The sequence below is a fragment of the Equus caballus genome, chromosome 28 (assembly GCF_041296265.1).
Source record: "Equus caballus isolate H_3958 breed thoroughbred chromosome 28, TB-T2T, whole genome shotgun sequence".
Taxonomy (NCBI): Eukaryota; Metazoa; Chordata; class Mammalia; order Perissodactyla; family Equidae; genus Equus; species Equus caballus.
The window spans coordinates 44,862,501-44,878,815 of record NC_091711.1 but is presented as its reverse complement, the minus strand read 5'-3'; the positions used below and the strand labels follow the sequence as shown (position 1 = coordinate 44,878,815).

General features: G+C 49.4%; 1 protein-coding gene across 4 annotated transcripts in view; it reads left to right on the top strand.

Annotated features, from left to right (window-relative positions):
* The first annotated feature begins 3,585 nt into the window (after positions 1–3,585).
* Positions 3,586–16,315, top strand: part of PACSIN2 (protein kinase C and casein kinase substrate in neurons 2) — a 136,385-nt gene continuing 123,655 nt past the window's right edge. For 2 of the 4 annotated variants that reach the window (XM_023631025.2, XM_023631023.2), the window contains exon 1: positions 3,586–3,728. The gene's annotated coding sequence lies outside the window, so the exon portion shown is untranslated. The remainder of the gene's footprint in view (positions 3,729–16,315) is intronic. The other 2 variants (XM_070253782.1, XM_070253780.1) reach the window with 1 other exon arrangement.

Here is a 16,315-nt window from a genome sequence, read left to right as displayed (position 1 = left end):
TCATAAAATGTGTAGGGGTCCTTGGACACATTCAACAACCATTGAAGCTAAGACTTGGAAGCAACCTGGGTACCCATCAAGGGACGAATGGATAAAGAAGATGTATCAGATTTGGTAGGAGGAGGTATATATACACAAAGGAATACTACTCAGCCATAAAAAGATGAAATCTTGCCATTTGCAACAACACGAATGGACTTTGAGGGTATTATGCTAAGTGAAATAAGTCAAAGTGAGAAAGTAAAATACCGTATGATCTCACTCATAAAAATGAAAATAACAACAACAAACAAACACATAGAGACAGAGAGTGGATTGGTGGCTACCAGAGGGGAAGGGCAGAGGGAGGAGGGTGAAAGGGGTGATTAGGCACATATGCGTGGTGATGGGTGGTAATTATAGTCTTTGGGTGGTGAACATGATGTAATCTATGCAGAAATAGAAATACAATGATGTCCACCTGAAATTTATACAATGTTATAAACCAAAGTTATCTCAGTAATAAAACAACAACCACAGCAAACAACCATTAACTGTGCCGGCTATGCCCTAAGAGCATTGCGGGTGTGATCTCAAGAATCCTTGAACTTTCCCTAAGCACCAGATTCTATCATCCCCATTTTACAGTTGAGAAAACTGAGACCTGGAGTGGTGAAGCAACTTGCCAGCGCTGCATAGCTACTCCCTGCTCAGCTGCCTTCCCCACTTTCTTTCTCCTCATGTCTGCAATGCTCACCAAGTGGAACTCTCCTTTCTCCCCAGTGAGCTGGATTTCTTGTACTCTGGGCCTTTACAGTTGTCATTTCCATCTGCCTTGGCTCAGTTAAATATCACTGCCTTCATTATTGTCACCCTCCTCCTGGAGGGTTTCTTGTCCTCTGAGGATCCCATTCTGACCTACTGTCCAGGTAGGTGTGTGTGTGTGTGTGTGTCTTCTTGTTTTCCACCATCTGCTCTAGACCCTATGTCCTTGCTGGGTCTTCCCAGGAGCACGAGCAGGACCCAGGTCCATCCCTCCGTGAACCCCCCCACCCTGCCCTGCACATTCTAAACATTAGAATTAATTATACAGTGAATACCTATAACAGATTTTGACCTTTTTTTCCTGAAAGAAGCATGTATATCACTGTACAAGAAAGAATATTTTACCAGCAATACAACTATATTTGGATGTTTTACTTTTTTGGAGAACATTTTGTTCTTTGTGAAAGTATGTTTTAACCTGGGCTGCCTGTTTATCCTGGCTGCTTAGTGGGAAAGGGCTAATAAAGGACTAATCCAGGGTCCGGCCCAGTGGCATAGTGGTTAGGTCCCATGCTCTGCTTCAGTGTCCTGGGGTTTGTGGGTTCAGATCCCGGGTACAGAACTACACACTGCTCATCAAGCCATGATATGGTGGCATCCCACGTACAAAATAGAGGAAGACTGGCACGGATGTTAGCTCAGGGCCAATGTTCCTCACACACACAAAAAATAAATTAAAAAAATAAATAAAGGACTAACCCAGCCTCAGTCCCAGGTAATGGGCACATTTTACAGGAAGGACAGAGCGAAATGGCAGCTGACAAAGCACGACAACACATCAACTACTCAGACATGGAGGGCTCACGTGAGCATGCTCAGACCATCCCTCCTCGCTTTTACCAGTTTTGCCCCATTTTGTTCCCCCCACAGCCCTTCAAGGTGGGCTCTGTCTTCATGCCCATGCTGCAGATTGGGCCACAGAGGTGCAGAGAGCTGCAGTGACTTTCCCAAGTCCCCTCAGTGGGGAAGAGGAGGAGGCAGGATGGGCTCCAGGCCTGTCTGAATATGATCGGAGGAGGCTGGATGCCGTATTGTGAAGTGTTTGTGGAGATCAAGGTGGTGATGTTCACAGCTGGCACAGGGGAGCTCTCTTTGGAAAAATACTGGAAAAATACCCTGATGAGCTGCTGGGACAGCAGGTGTGACCCAAAGAGTCCAGCAACTGTGTCAAATCGCTGGGCGTAAGAAAATGAGAGGAATTTCAGCTTTGTCCTGAGAAGGAAGGAAGAAGAAAGAAGGGAGCCAACGTGCAGAGGTCAGAGTGCTGCCTGCATCACATGGGCAGGTGGTACCCTCGGGGCCAGGAGGTGTCTTGTGTTGCCCTGCAGTGCCAGGCTCCATGCGGCGTCCAGTCTGCAGGAGCCCCTGCTGGCCTCACGAGTGCTTGGTGTGAAGAAGGATTTGTTTGAGAATGTGTGTAAATGGAGATGGGGATAATGGTGAGGACCAGCAAGTGTGTGGCGGAAGAGCAGGTGGCTGGAGGCAGAGGTGACAGACACTTGTTCAGAAACCTTGGGAAGGACGCTGGATGTTCACAGGGCATGGAATAGCAGTGCTCACAGATCCTGGGGGGCTGGGACACCCCAGCTGATGACTGGGTTCTCACACACAGTCCAGAGGTGTTTGGGGAGTCAGCACGGCAGCTGTGGGCTGAGTCCTGGAGAAGAGCAGAGACTTCTGGGGAGTGGCTTACCCCGGCACAGCATGGTGGTCCCTTTCTTTTCTAGTTATTATCATAAGCACAATGCAACAGGACAGTTTAGAAAGTGAAAAATCACTGTATTTCTTTGTGGACTCTCTTGCAGTCCCTACCCCTATGTTGTAGAGTTATAGAGTTCCCACCATTTCGTCTCCAGCTTTTCCTTTTAGTATTTTAGTTTAAGCATTTTCCCATATTGCTACACCGTCCTCATGATCATTCTCAAGGTAGTGATGTGGAGCCAGCACAGGCCCAGAGTAGGGCTGACCCGGTTTCTAATCTTCTTCGGGTCACCCCCCAGCAAGTTACCTGCTGTCAGCTTCTAAACCCTCCCTTGGCATACTCTACCCTCCTCTCTGCCAGGATTACAGGAAGCAGTGCTTGGAACGTGCTTAGGGTAGCGCTCAGTAAACGTTAGCAGTTTTTCACTCGTTATCGTTTCCCCGCTGTAGGAGGGGGCTGATACTCCATCAAGCAAGATTGTTGTAAGAATTAGAAATAACGTGTGGCCAATGCGTGGCGCCCTGCCATCCATACGCAGTCCCCGGCGCCCCCGGACACACGCACACACACCCCGCTCTGCCCTGCTTAAACTAAGCCGGCTCAGGTGGAATTGCTCCTGTGGCTGAATCTGAGGAAGCCCGGATGACATTGGCTTCTCTGAGCGCCCTAGGAGAGGAAACTTTCAGAAAGACTACCTGCTCTGAACTCCCACAGGCGCGGTGCAGCCCTATCGCATCCCCTACCCCTGAGAGCCCCCGAAGCCGCAGAACTCCGCCCCAGAGAGCGAAGCCCAAGAACCCCCGCCTCGAAGCGACCCCCGGAGAGCGACCCCAGCCGCCCTCTCAGCCGGTTAAGTAGGCGCTCCCCCTTTGATTGACAGAGGAAGCCGCCAATGGCGCGCGGGGGAGGTCTCTTTTGCGCGCTAGGGGGCGAGACACCTCCTCGCCCTCTAGGCCAATCAGGGGCGTCCAAGGGGCCGTGGGGCGGGGCCCGGCGCCCAGCAGCCAATGGGACGAGCGCAGTAGGCGAGGCGGGGGCGGTGCGCTCGGGGCTGGCGGCAGCAGCGGCCGCGGCGCGGCGGGGCGGGGCAGGGCAGCGCGGCCGGAGCGAGGGCGGGAGCCGGGCCGGAGCAGGAGCCGGAGCCGGAGCCGGAGCCGGGGCTGGACACGCCGTTGCGGCCGGAGCGGGTGCGCGGCGCGTCGGGAGGCGAGCGGCGGCCGAGGTGAGGGGCGGGGCGCGGCGGTTGGGCGCGCGGGCGGCCGCGGGGGCGCTGGAGGGCGGCGGGCCCGCGCCCTGTCAGGCGGCCGCGCTGCGCGCCGAGGGCAGCCCGGGCAGCGCGAACTTCCTGTCCCGGTCTCGGGCGGGCTGTGCTCTGGGGCGGCGGCGGGCGCCGGGGAGGGCGTCGGGGGTCCGAGGGCAGCGGGGCGGGCGGGCGGGCGGGGCCGGGGGCGCGGGCCGGGCGGGGGCTCTGGCGGCGCGGCCGCGCGCTGGGGCGGGGGCCGGCTGGAGGGAGGAGCGCGGCGCGGCCCGCGGGGTCACGGGGCTGCGGCCGGCGGGGCGGTGGGCGAGTTCGGGAGAGACTCGGGCGGCGCGGGGCTCGGCTGGAGAGGAAGCCGAGGGCGCAGAGGCGCCCGGGGCCGGGCCGCTGCGCCGGGCAGAGGTGTGGCTGCCGAGCGCCGGCTGGAGGGCAGGGCTGGGTCCGGGGTGGCGTGGAGGGGAGGGGCGGCGGGGGCCGGCAGGACACACGCGGACGCGCTCATCTGGGGCGCTTTGATGACCGGCCTCGGTTTCCTTCCTTCCCACGCTCTGTCCCTCTCCTGGCTCTGTGTGGGGGCGCGGGGGGTGGCAAAGCCCTTCCTTGTGAGCAGGTCCTAGGGCTGGGGGGACAGGCAGGAGAGGCTGCGGGTGTTTGCCCCTCGGAGTTTTCCCAGACTGTCATCGATTCTAGGGAACGTGAGCGCCCTGCCTCCTCCTCTGGGGTTTCTGAACCTGCTGGGGCATCTGGAGAGGCCCGGGTTTGGAGAGGCAGAGATTTCTACTCAGTTTCAGTGGTTCATTGGGTTTCGGCTCCACCAGAGAAGGTCGATTTTCTTTTCGGATGGACCTGGTCAGGGTAGCAAGTCGTGCTGTCTGCTTCGGTCCCACAGAGTGCTGCTCGCTGGTTGGGTGAAGGTGGCCTTCAGGTGGGGTGTGTACGCTATTCTTGGGTCTTGTCTTCTCTCCTCCTCACTGTCCTGTGTTTTTGTGGTTAACGAGGGTAGACTGCTCAGAGTCTCTACAGCTACTCATTACCCTGTTTACCAAACACTCCCTGGCTGTCCTGATGAAAATTAAGAGAGCAGCTCAAAGAATTTAAACCTGAGCTGCGGACATGAGCTCATAGCTTCCTGTCCCTCCTCTGCAGTTAGCCCACCATGCTGAAGCTCTGTTTGAACCCTCCTAGGATTGCCGGGTTGTAGCCCAGGGCAAGGGAACCAACCAGGTGGACGCTGTTGAATGCCACCCTCTGGTTCTGGCCTGAAAGTTCTTATTCTGCTTGGTTCACTAGCCTGCCTGCAGCCTGCTCATAGAGGCATTTAGTGGGAGCCAGTGCAGCTTGGGTTTCTCTTGATTCACGCGGGAAACTCTCATCTGCGTGCATTTGAAGTTAATTCTAGAGTTTGGCGATCTCCTTGGTGAGGTTATGCTAGTTAAGATACAAGGCCATTACATCAAAACCTTTTCCGTGGTGTGTTTTTCTTTTGACAATTGTCTCGAAGCTTTAACTGGCCATTAGGCTGATGATATTTATTACTTGGGAAAGTAACATAACACAGAGGAGTAGATGAGTGATTAGGTCTGCACTCTTCACTTTTTTGGAGAAGAATAAAAACTCATTTGAATGGAAATGGCATTCTTAGCTCGTGCTAAGAACTTTAAGTCTTAAGTGGAACTTTAAGTCTCAAATGCATAAGAAGTCATAATATTTAAATAAAAGTATGCATATGTAAAAAAACAACATCTGGGTTTTGAACATCGCCTGCTGCCGAGAACTGAAGTTGGCTTTTCCCAGTCCTGGACACCCAGTCCGTCTTTCTGATGGCCACACCACTTCTGGGGTGGGAGTGAGGGGCATTTGTCTTTAATTAACCTTTTCATTTCTTCTCTATTCACTTGGAAGGCCGTGCAGACCGAGTTAAGGGCGTGATGCTCAGGCTTCCTGCTTCTGACAGGGTCATCAGTTGATTCCAGGATGTTATGGAATATCAAAAAGATTGCACAGATTCCTTAATGATAGTCGTGGTGCCTTGTCTTTAGAGATGGGGTAGCATTTACCGAGTGTTCTCTGGCCACCCTCACTGGAACCTTCCAGCTGAGTCGGGCCTGCCTTATCTGCCATCAGATTGTAATGGTGGCTTTGTAGCAGTAGATTAGGGGGTAATGACTATGTTCACATGAGCCATCGTGCTGGCTCAGTTTTTTTCCGATTAGATTGTTTGGAGCTGTAGCTGCATACCTGAAGGCAGTGCAGCAATGCCTTAGCACAAAGTCAGTTCACATTCCACAGGTAGAGGCCTTTCTTTATGGCCCTGGCAGTGTCCTTCACATACCTCAAGGCATAGTCAGTGCCTGAAACCTGACTCCTGAGGGGTTGCAGTGGTTCCTGGGATAGTTGTGTAGGAACTCCTTCAGATTTCCAGTGTTCAGATGATTGTGCTCTGCTGACTGGAGATAGTCTTAAAAGAAGATTTCTCAAAGTATTCTGTGTAATGCAACATTCTTGGCATATGTGTAGTTCCAGAGGTAACTATTTGAAAGACAACGTCCATCTAAGAGCACAAGTTTTGGTATTTTGATTAAAAACACACAAAACAACAAAAACTTCTTTCTTAAGTTATATATTGACTTGCGTTTATTCCCATGACTGCATGTTCACCTGTTTGCTTAATGAAACAGAGCACTGTGTAGTCTTATTTTCTTGTCTTCCAGAATAAAATCTTTTTTATTTTCGATGTTAAAAAATCATTTTAATGTTTCCTGGCACCAAGCACTGAACTAGACAAGAGATGAAAGTATAGAAATAAATAAAATTCTGTCTCGATCAGCAAAGACCTCAGCAAGAAGACCTAAGAAGGAAAAATAAGGATAGAAACTTTGCTATAACTTTAGCAACCACGTGGTGGCTTGTGTAACATACTCTATGGCTATATGAGATTTATGTGACTTTTCCTCCCTAGAATGTGGGATGGTAGAGTGGGAGGAGCGTGGATGGGGGCTAGGAGCGCTTAGTTGTGTCCACCCTTTTCCTGACTGACCCTGAGGCCTAGGACAATCACATATCTTCGGATCTCTGTTTTCATATTTATAAAATGAGTGGCTTAAAGGTTCTTAACCTTTTGATAAAGACTATGGACTCCTTCCCAGAAAGCACACTTGTGGACAGTTTCACAGGCCTGGACCCAGATTAGGAACTCCTGGCTCAGCCCATCCCTAAGCTCCCTCTCACTTCTGATATTCTGTAATCCTATTTTCCTGGTCATCTTTGAGCTAATAATAATGATGACTTGTTTTAATAGAGGCCACATTCTAAAGCATTTTCACTTCTCATTTTTTGTCTTCCCAACATTTCTGAGTGGTGTGGGTGGCAATGGATATTCTTCTTTATGATGAAGAAAGGAGTACCAGGCCTCGCCACCCCTTTGGTAGGAGCACCCAGCCAGAGGCCTGTCCTGGGAGCAGAACCAGGGCTCCTGGTTGCCAGCTTGGGATTTTCCCCTTAGGTTTTGCTTCCTTCGTGGTTGTCACTGCAAGTTATGTTCGGCAGTGTAAACTGTGTAGAATGTGTCACTTGCAGAGGAAACTATTTGTTCATCTGCTGAAAGGACTCCCCCCCCCCCCCGAATTCAGATCACAGAACACCTTTCTGCCTGACTGTCAAAAGATTACTTATTTTGTTTTTGTTATTTTTTCCTTGCCATATTTTTCACAGGGACACATTCGTAGGACTTGGGTGTTTTGAGCAGACTTGTTTAATGTTTATCAACTAAAGAGTACTTTGAAATGATTGCTTCTCAATTGCTTAGCACTTGAGAAACTTGTGAAATAAATGGTAAATGAAAATTCCAAATGTTTGACTTCTTCCATCCAAATATGTCCTCACAGATGAGATGTTCTCTGCAGCCTGGGGGGCCCCTCCCTGGGCCCAGAGCCACTGAGTGAGTTTGAGAGTTGGGTGTGGTTTGTGCCAAGGACCATGACTGTCCAACAGTGGCTTCTTGTGGCCTTCTGACCAGATTCCGAATATTTTAGGGATTGGTTTTTTTTTTTCAGTACAGAGTCTTAGCTACATAAAGAGCTCATGTATGCAAAAGAAGACTAAACTTTAAAGCCTCACGGAAGTTAGGTGGGTTATTACTGATGAAAAGAATCGTCGGGCCGGCCCCATGGCCCAGGGGTTGGGTTCATGCGCTCCTCTTTGGCGGCCCAGGGTTTTGCCAGTTCGAGTCCTGGGCGCGGACATGGCACTGCTCATCAGGCCATGCTGAGGCCATGTCCCACATGCCACAGCTAGAAGGACCCACAACTAAAAATACACAGCTATGTACTGGGGGGCTTTGGGGAAAAAAAGGAAAAAATAAAATCTTAAAAAAAAAAAAAGAATCATCATCATAAAGATGTTTTGAATAATAAGACATGGAGGTATAGGAAGGTATACAGGAGGTATCACTCAAATGTTGTGTGTGTGTGTTCTCCTGTGATGTTACACCTGATGCCTGTAAGGAGACAGGCCACCATCATTCCCTCTCCAGGCACGGGAAGGGAGTTTGTTCATTTCACAATGCATTTCTTTAGGATATCTGTGAGGATGAGGATGTACACCCTCACTGATGCTGAACATAAAGCCTGATGTCATGTGTCGGCTTCCCTGAGTGAATTGCTCACCAGAGAAGGGAATTGGTGGAAGCTAAAGGCAGTCACTGAATTCTGAACGTTAAGCAGTAGAAAGTCGCCAAAAGTAGAAGCCTGGCCAGGAAGCGAGGCTGTCAGGGCAAGGCCATGATGAAGTGTAAACTCCAGGCTGTTGCCACCATCAGGGACTGGGTCCAGTTAACCACGTCACCTGCCGTAATGCCTCCTTCCTTAGCTCTGCCGGATATTTCTGAGCACTTACTCTGACCAGGGAACTTTTGTCTGTAGGTTGGCTGTTCTCTTCCAGTGGCTTCCCATCTGTGACTTAAATATTGATAGAGTGGCAGGGTTGTCAATAGTGAGCTGGAGAACTCCATTAGGCTGCTGTGTGGAAGTACCTGCTTTCTATTTTAACTTCGGTCTCCTCAGGGCTGAGAGTGTTTGGAGAGAGTGTGCGTGGGTGGGTCTCAGGGGGCCATGCTGGCCACTGCGTGTGCAGCTCTGGGATCCCGAGATTAAGGTCACTCATACTCTTAGAGGCAGCTCAGTCAGGAGGCAGGCCTAGAAGCAATCTCGTTTCATTGTGACAGTAGCAGATAGGAGCGTGTACAAAGGAGAGGGAGACAGAAGAGGGTGGATCTGACTGCCCTCAGGACACTGCAGAGAGCTGACCTTCGGGGAGGTGACTTTGGAGTGGTTTTTCCAGATCTACAGGTGCTTTCCAGGTGGCGATGACTGGAAGGAGAGTCCCAGGCAGAGGTGTGGATCTGTAAAGAACGTGGGGGTGCAAGTGGCTTGGTGTGAGAAGGTGCCGCTGAGGGTGAAGGGAGGGAAGGCTGGGTGGGCAGGCTTCAGGTTGAGTGACCTGCCTTGCATGCCAAGCTCGGGTTTGGACCTCCTCCTGGAGATTGGATTCAGCGGGAAGCTGTTTCAGGGTAGTAGACATGGGAGGTTGAAGCTCTGTGCAGGAGCCAGACGTCAGTTGAGAAGTCAGGGATGCAGACCTGGGGAGGGATGATCCAGGTGGCTCATTTTAACAAAGGTCACCTGTGTTCCCGGAGGCTCAAGCGTTACCATCGACATTCCTAGGAAGCAGTGACTTTACTCTCTCATGAGGGGGGCTTCCAGAGTGAGACGGGTGTCAGTCTTGACTCAGTTTCTTTGCCTGTATTTGCATTTTTGGTTGATATGCAGTGGCTGCCTGGGTTCTGCTTCCCTTTCCATATGGTTTATGATCACACATCCATGCAGTTGGTGTGTAACTTACTGCCAGCTCCTGCAGAAAAAAGATAAAGTTGCAGTAAGGCGTAGGAGGTAACGTGGCTTCAGAGTCACACTGCTCTATATTTGAGTTCCAGCTCCACCACTAGGTAACTGTTTGGCCTTCCCTGGCCAAATACTTCAACATTTCACAAACCGGGATACTGACAGCCCACTCCTCATACCCCTGAGGAAAGGCTCTGTGAGGTAATGGGCCCCAGAAGCCCAGCAGCTGTTCCTGGCCCATGGTGCTGGCTCAGTAACTTTGGTATTGCTCAAAGTGCAATGTCTACTTAAGTGAATTTGTTAATTAAACAAAATATGCCTTTAAAGTGCCCAAATTCATGTTATGTTATTCAATTTGATTGAAAACCCTCTAAAAGGATTATTATTAAATAAAGATTTTATTTTTCTTCTTCTCCCCAAAGCCCCCCGGTACATAGTTGTGTATTTTTAGTTGTGGGTCCTTCTGGTTGTGGCATGTGGGATGCCGCCTCAGCATGGCCTGATGAGTGGTGCCATGTGCACGCCCAGGATCCGAACCGGCGAAACCCTGGGCCGCCGAAGCAGAGCGCACGAACTTAACCACTCGGCCACGGGGCCGTCCTCCTATTATTAAATAAAATGTTATCCTTTTCTCCAGCCAAAGTGGACCTTGGACCTTTGCTGGGTGACGTGGGGTCACAGGGATGCTGCTGGGGTTGTTGACGTGGGTGAGGCCTCTGGCCCTACGTGGAATCCTCCCGTCCTGGCACTCACAAGGCTTGTCTCTTCTCACCACCTCTAAGTTTCTCTGTTTCTGTCCCCTTTGTTGAGGTGAAGGCCTAAGGGTGGTCTTATCCTCTTTGGGTTTTGAGGGCAGCCCTGCCATGTAGAGGCCTTGCTCCCTTCTGGCCTGGTGAGTTTGTGATTGAGTTGAGTGTTACAGGTTATAGAAAGCCTGGCCCTGGGATGGGGGGTCTTGCTGTGACTAGACTTAGTGACTCTGAATTGGAAGGGAGAGTGTGGGATGGTGATGATAGCTCCAACTTAAGTGATGAAAAATATAAAGACTTGAAAAAGCAAATTGTAAAGCTATATGTACACTCATCACGTGTAAAATATTATTAAAATAATATATACAGCAACAATAGTTAAGGCGCTAGAATTATGGAAAGTTTCTCCTTGTTTTCCAAACTGTACCATTGCCCTTTTATTTTTAGAATTAATATTTGAGTAATAACTTTATAATTTAAATATGTATAAAAACAGCTTGCTTGTGTAGGCATTTGCAGTTTACCAAGAACTTTCCCATAGCCCTCATTTTGTTTTCAGGGCAGCCTTGTTGGTTTGCTCCCCTCTGCATTGTTTGAGGAGAAAATGGGACAACTGGAGGCTTGGGGGGCAACTGGAGGGTTGGGTCAGTGGTTTTGCCTGAGGCTGGCCAGCCAGGACCCCACACAGGCCTCAGTCCAAGGCCAGGCTCCCAGGGAGCCTGGTTAGGGGGGCCTCTGCTGGAGCCTGCAGGCCGTCTTTAACATATAGAATAAACTGTGGCTAGTGTTTTGAAGTTTCCTGTTGAATTAAGTGAAATTTTATTATTATAAAATGATTCCCAAACCATAGTTTGTGAACATGGTCATATTTTAAACTGTATTTGTATTCCATTGTACCCAATTATGTTGTCGCCAACCTAGTGTGCCAAGTCTGTGAGTTGTGGTCTTCAGAAAAACCACAGAGCAGGCTCTGCTCCCCGCATGGACCTCCATGCCTGCTATTTGTGGATTTTGTAGCTGACTGATTAGCTGGAGGATGGAACTGGCCTGCCTGGCCACTGTTTAGCTTGGACATAATGATGTTTTAATTAAGGGAGCAGTTGTGACCTCTGCACCAGTGAAGGGATCATCAGCTAAGGAGGCTGGGCAGATGCCAAGGAGGAGGCTGGCGAGGGTGGGGGCAGATCAGGGGCGGGGGGTCTCCGTCTGGGACAGGCCTCCAGGTTCTGGGGTTTCTGAGGGTCCATACAAGAAGCTTTACATTCCTCTTCATTTAATTCTTGCAGCAGGATAGCATGACTCCACTTTACACATGAGTAGACTGAAGCTCTGAGAGATGAAGTAACCTTCAGGGGGCACCAGCAGAGCTGACCCTCAGCCTAACTCTGAAGCCACATTCGTTTTGCTTATCTTGCTGCCTTGAATAAGTGGATTCTGAGTCACTCACCCTGAAATATGAAAATAATCTTTTAAAGTTAACCTCGCTTCCCCACATCTCAGAAACACAGAAAAGAGGCAAGTTATGTGGTCTTTAAGACAGAGTCTGTGCCTGTAACTAACTTTGTTAAGGTAACCTGCAAATTTGCGGTAAGTTATGCAGCAGGGAGATAAGGGCAGAAATGGAGAAGATTCTGAGCAGCGCAGCTGCTGGGCGTGTTGTCAGGGTGGTGGCAGCCGGTCCACCTGTGCAGCCGCTGCCACTGTCCCGCTCCTGGCCCGAGAGGGGGAAGCCTGCACTGGGGTTCCAGAGCTCCTGGCTTAGGGCTGCTCTTGCCTCCCCTCCTACCACCTGCCTTGTAAAAGGTGTCATATGGTGTTAAAAAGTAGTTAATCAGGGGAGAAGAAATTATAGTTCTGGAGAGCATTCGTTTTGTGCTACGCTTGTAAAATTGTGAAAGATCGTCACATTTTGTTGACATTTTGATATCAAGTGAAGATCATTTGTGCATTTGTGCAGTTAAACTGGAGCAGATGTTTGTTTTTATTCTTGTGATAATTGTCATTTTTGTGTCAAAAGCCTTTTTTATTTTTATTTTTTAAAGATTGGTACCTGAGCTAACATCTGTTGCCCATCTTCTATTTTCTTCTTCTTCTTCTTCTTCCCAAAGCCCCCCCAGTAATATTTGTATGTTCTAGTTTCGGGTCCTTCTAGTTGTGGCATGTGGGACGCTGCCTCAGCATGGCCTGTTGAGCGGTGCCATGTCCATGCCCAGGATCTGAACCGGTGAAACCTGGGGCTGCCGAAGCGGAGCGGGCAAATGTAACCGCTTGGCCACAGGGCCGGCCCCAAAAACTTTTTTTTTGCTTTCTGGTTTTTAAAATATTGAACCTACAACATAGAAGATAGAATTTTCTGGATAAAGAACTCTCTTTGTACCTTACCTTCCACATGTGTAGGGTTTTATGTATCTTAGAAGCAGTAGCTGCTGCCTACTAGCTGCCTACTTTGTTCAAGCTTCGGAAGAGGCGGGAGAGGGCCCTTGCCTCTGTCTACCTCCCAGGTTACTAGTTTGAACGTGAGGCCCTGCAGGGAGTGAGATCAGGTGCTTGGTCCAAGGTCATTCAGGCTGTGAACAGGAGAGGCTTCGAAGCCTTCATTGACCACATATGCCTGTCTCCTTGTCACTAATCTATGCTGTTACGATTGTATTCACTTTCACTTAAATATTTTATCAAATATTTTCCGTGTTTTGCCACTGTCTTTAAAAGGACGTTTAACGATTGCGTAATCCTGTTGATGTAATGAGATTAAAACATTCCCCTAATTCTGGACATTTTAGGTTATTTCCACTTTTTTTGCTATTGTACATGAATTTGCAGTTTACGGTTTCATTTTTCTTTTTTCATTCATCTAGTTAGTTCCTGCGGATAAATTTCCAGAAATAGAAATCCTGGATTAAAGGATATGAACATCTTAGAGTGTTATGAACGCTTCCTCTGTTGCTTGTGGGCTTATTTTTCTGATATTTAAGGGTGAAGATATTGAGGGATTCTTTCTCTTTAAGATGCCTTGGCCTTTAGAACTTCCAACTATCTGTGAGATAAGAAACTTTTGTGAGGTTTTCTTAAATGAGTCACATTTCCTTCCTAAGTTTCTGGATATCATTTTACTTGAATTAGATGCTTTACTTTCATTAGCAAGAAACAGTCTTTGAAAAAGTCCTTACTACTTTATTTATTAATCACCTGAGCTAACATTCTACGTTCCCAAGGTCGTGAGTATTCGTGGTTGCATTCCTTCATCAGCTCAGTCATCGTGATACTCTGAACCAGTCTCTCTTTGAACTCCTTCTTGTTTTCTTTTCCTCACTTCCAATATGCATATTGGGAAGGACTATGCAAGGTTGTTTCTGCTGGTATCGTTCACACATCAGGACAGCCTGAGGGATCTCAAGGTCCTTCACGTTCCCCCTGCAACTTCTAGATGCTGCTCTTGCAGATGTTCCCAGCTCTGCTCATTGCTAGAGACAGACATCTCAGAGAACACAGTGGGAGGTTTATGGTGATGGTGCTTACTCTCCTTGTTCTGTTTGTTTACCTGTTTGTTTTTCTGTCCTGAAGTCACTGTGTCCTTCTCTGTGGGCTGCCTTACTTTTTCACCTTTCACTGTCCCTTAGGTAACCGCCCTGAGACTGAGAGGAGTCCTGTTTTCCTGGTGGCTCATTTTCCAGGGTCTGCAAAGGAAAATGTGCTTAACAGGGACAAGGAGGAACTCCAGGTGGGGACCAGTGGTGGCCTCAGCTCTCACCCTTAGGCTCTCTCCCTGGCTTCCTGCTGTCACCCACCCTGGGGGCAGGGGGCTGCTTCCCCTTTAGTTCTCTGGCCTCACTGTGGGTGGATCACAACGGTCTTTTCTTGGTTCCTCTTATCCTAGCTAAGAAAGGCTGATGTTTATAACAAAACAAAACAAAAGACATTACTACATACTAAGGTAGAAATAAAAGGAAATAATCACCAACAACACAGAAGCATAGTAAGAGGTTTTTTTCCTAGGCACAAGTAGATTTTAGGTGCCAGCACTGTAGGGCTGGTCTAACTTCGCTGGCTCAGTGAGGTGCTGCCTAACTTCCTGCTTCTCCTCCTCGCCCCTGTTTATTCTGTCAGTAAACTCAAATTTTAGAGTAATGCTTTGCTCTGTGCTTGGCAATCTGTATTTTTATCACAAGTATGGAAATTGTACTTTGCCCTGGTTTCCACAGATGCCTAAACATGTCTAGGTTGGCTGTTGCCTAGGCAACTGGCCAAGCTGTTGGTTGTGTGTGTGGTGAAGACTCTGGCAGGGCTGAATGGAAACCCCAAGGCATCCTTAGTCTTCTCAGCCAAGCTGAGTTGGTAACCACCAAGCCCCAGAGGCATGTGCTCTCAGCTTCTCTTTGTCCTGTCCACACTTCCTGTTTTATTTCCTGAGAAATCTCTGCTCAGCTGCCCCCACTTGGCTGGGTGGCATGGAGTGGGGCTACTTTATTTCAGGACTGGACCTTTGGTAACTGACCATGAGGAAGAATTCCTTAGCAGCCCTTGACCCAGACTTTATTCTGGATTGGGCAAGTGCATGTTGCCCCGTTGAGCTTCTTCTGCTTCTTAGAGCTGGGGCTGGTCACTGGAGCCCAGAGCTGGTCCTTGCCCCAGAGTCCCACAGACACAGGGCCTTGCAGTGAGGCCAGAGAGGTAGTCCTGGCCACACGTTAGTCATGGGGAAAAAATGTCATTGGATTATTGGAGTGCTACAGTGTGTCTCCTTTTATGAAAACTGAGTGAAGTGGTTGGTATAGTAAATTCCAGACTTAGCTTTTGTGATTTTATCCTTAATGCAGCTTTTATTTCCTTCTGGATTTCTTTCTTTCCTTCTTGCCCTTGCAGGTGTGGGTCTGACGTTGCTTCATTGGGAGGGCAGGGGGTGCTGTCTCACTGTTTCCCTTTAAAGCTCAGACCAGTCACCTTCCTTGAAGGATTTTTTTGTGTTCATCTCTAGAATTGCTACTTTGGACCTGTGCGTTTTGGTCTACAACTTCTACCAGGAACTTGCAGGTTCACAAAATTTAGAAGTAGTTGGAAGTAACATGCTCTCGTACTGATAAATAAAGAGGCAGGGGGAAGAAAACCACTTTAAATCTCTGCCTTACAAAAACTTAATGTTAGCCGTATGATTGGAAGAGAGAGAGAGAGAGAGACTCTGTGAGCCCACTCGGGACTCCTGAGGCGTGGGTGGGGGGGAGGGGGCTTTCCCTCCCTGGGGTGGAGGTGGCAAATTGCCAGCATCCACAAAGGCTGCGAAGCCCTGCTCCCAAGTCCCTCTGCAGGCTCCTGCTGTAGATGGGGAGGCTGGCTTTTGGGGCCCTGACCTGGGTCGCCGGTTGCTTTCCCCCATAGGAGGGCCCTCTTGGAGCAGTGGGGCAGGGACAAGCCTCTGCGGAGCTCCGATCCAGGGCCAGCCCAGTGTCCTCTGCTGCAGCTGTATCATAGCTATATCATATCATGGAAGGAGCTCTGCAGGCAGGTTGTCTGGGCCTGAATTCCAGCCCTGCACTTTACTGCGGGATGTTGGGCAAGTTACTGTGCCTCTCTGTGCCTCAGCTACCTCACCTCTAAAATGGGGATAATGATAGGATTGTTTGTGAGGACTGGATGAATGAATGCATGTCCCACACTTGGGACAGTGCTGTACTCAGAGAGCTCCCTTTAGCACAGCCAGTGCTGTGTCTCTGGGCGTCCCAGCTGCCCTGCCGTGGGCCTCTATGATTCCCACTCTACAGTTGAGGAAACAGGCTCACAGAAGCTTGCTAACGCCTCAGCCCCAGGTCTGCCTCCAGGCTCTCTCTTCAGTGCATTGGTGCTCCCCGACAGGGACCCTGGCTTTCCGGGTGATTGCAGAGGGACTGCTTACTCAGGGCTGTGCCCACCAGAC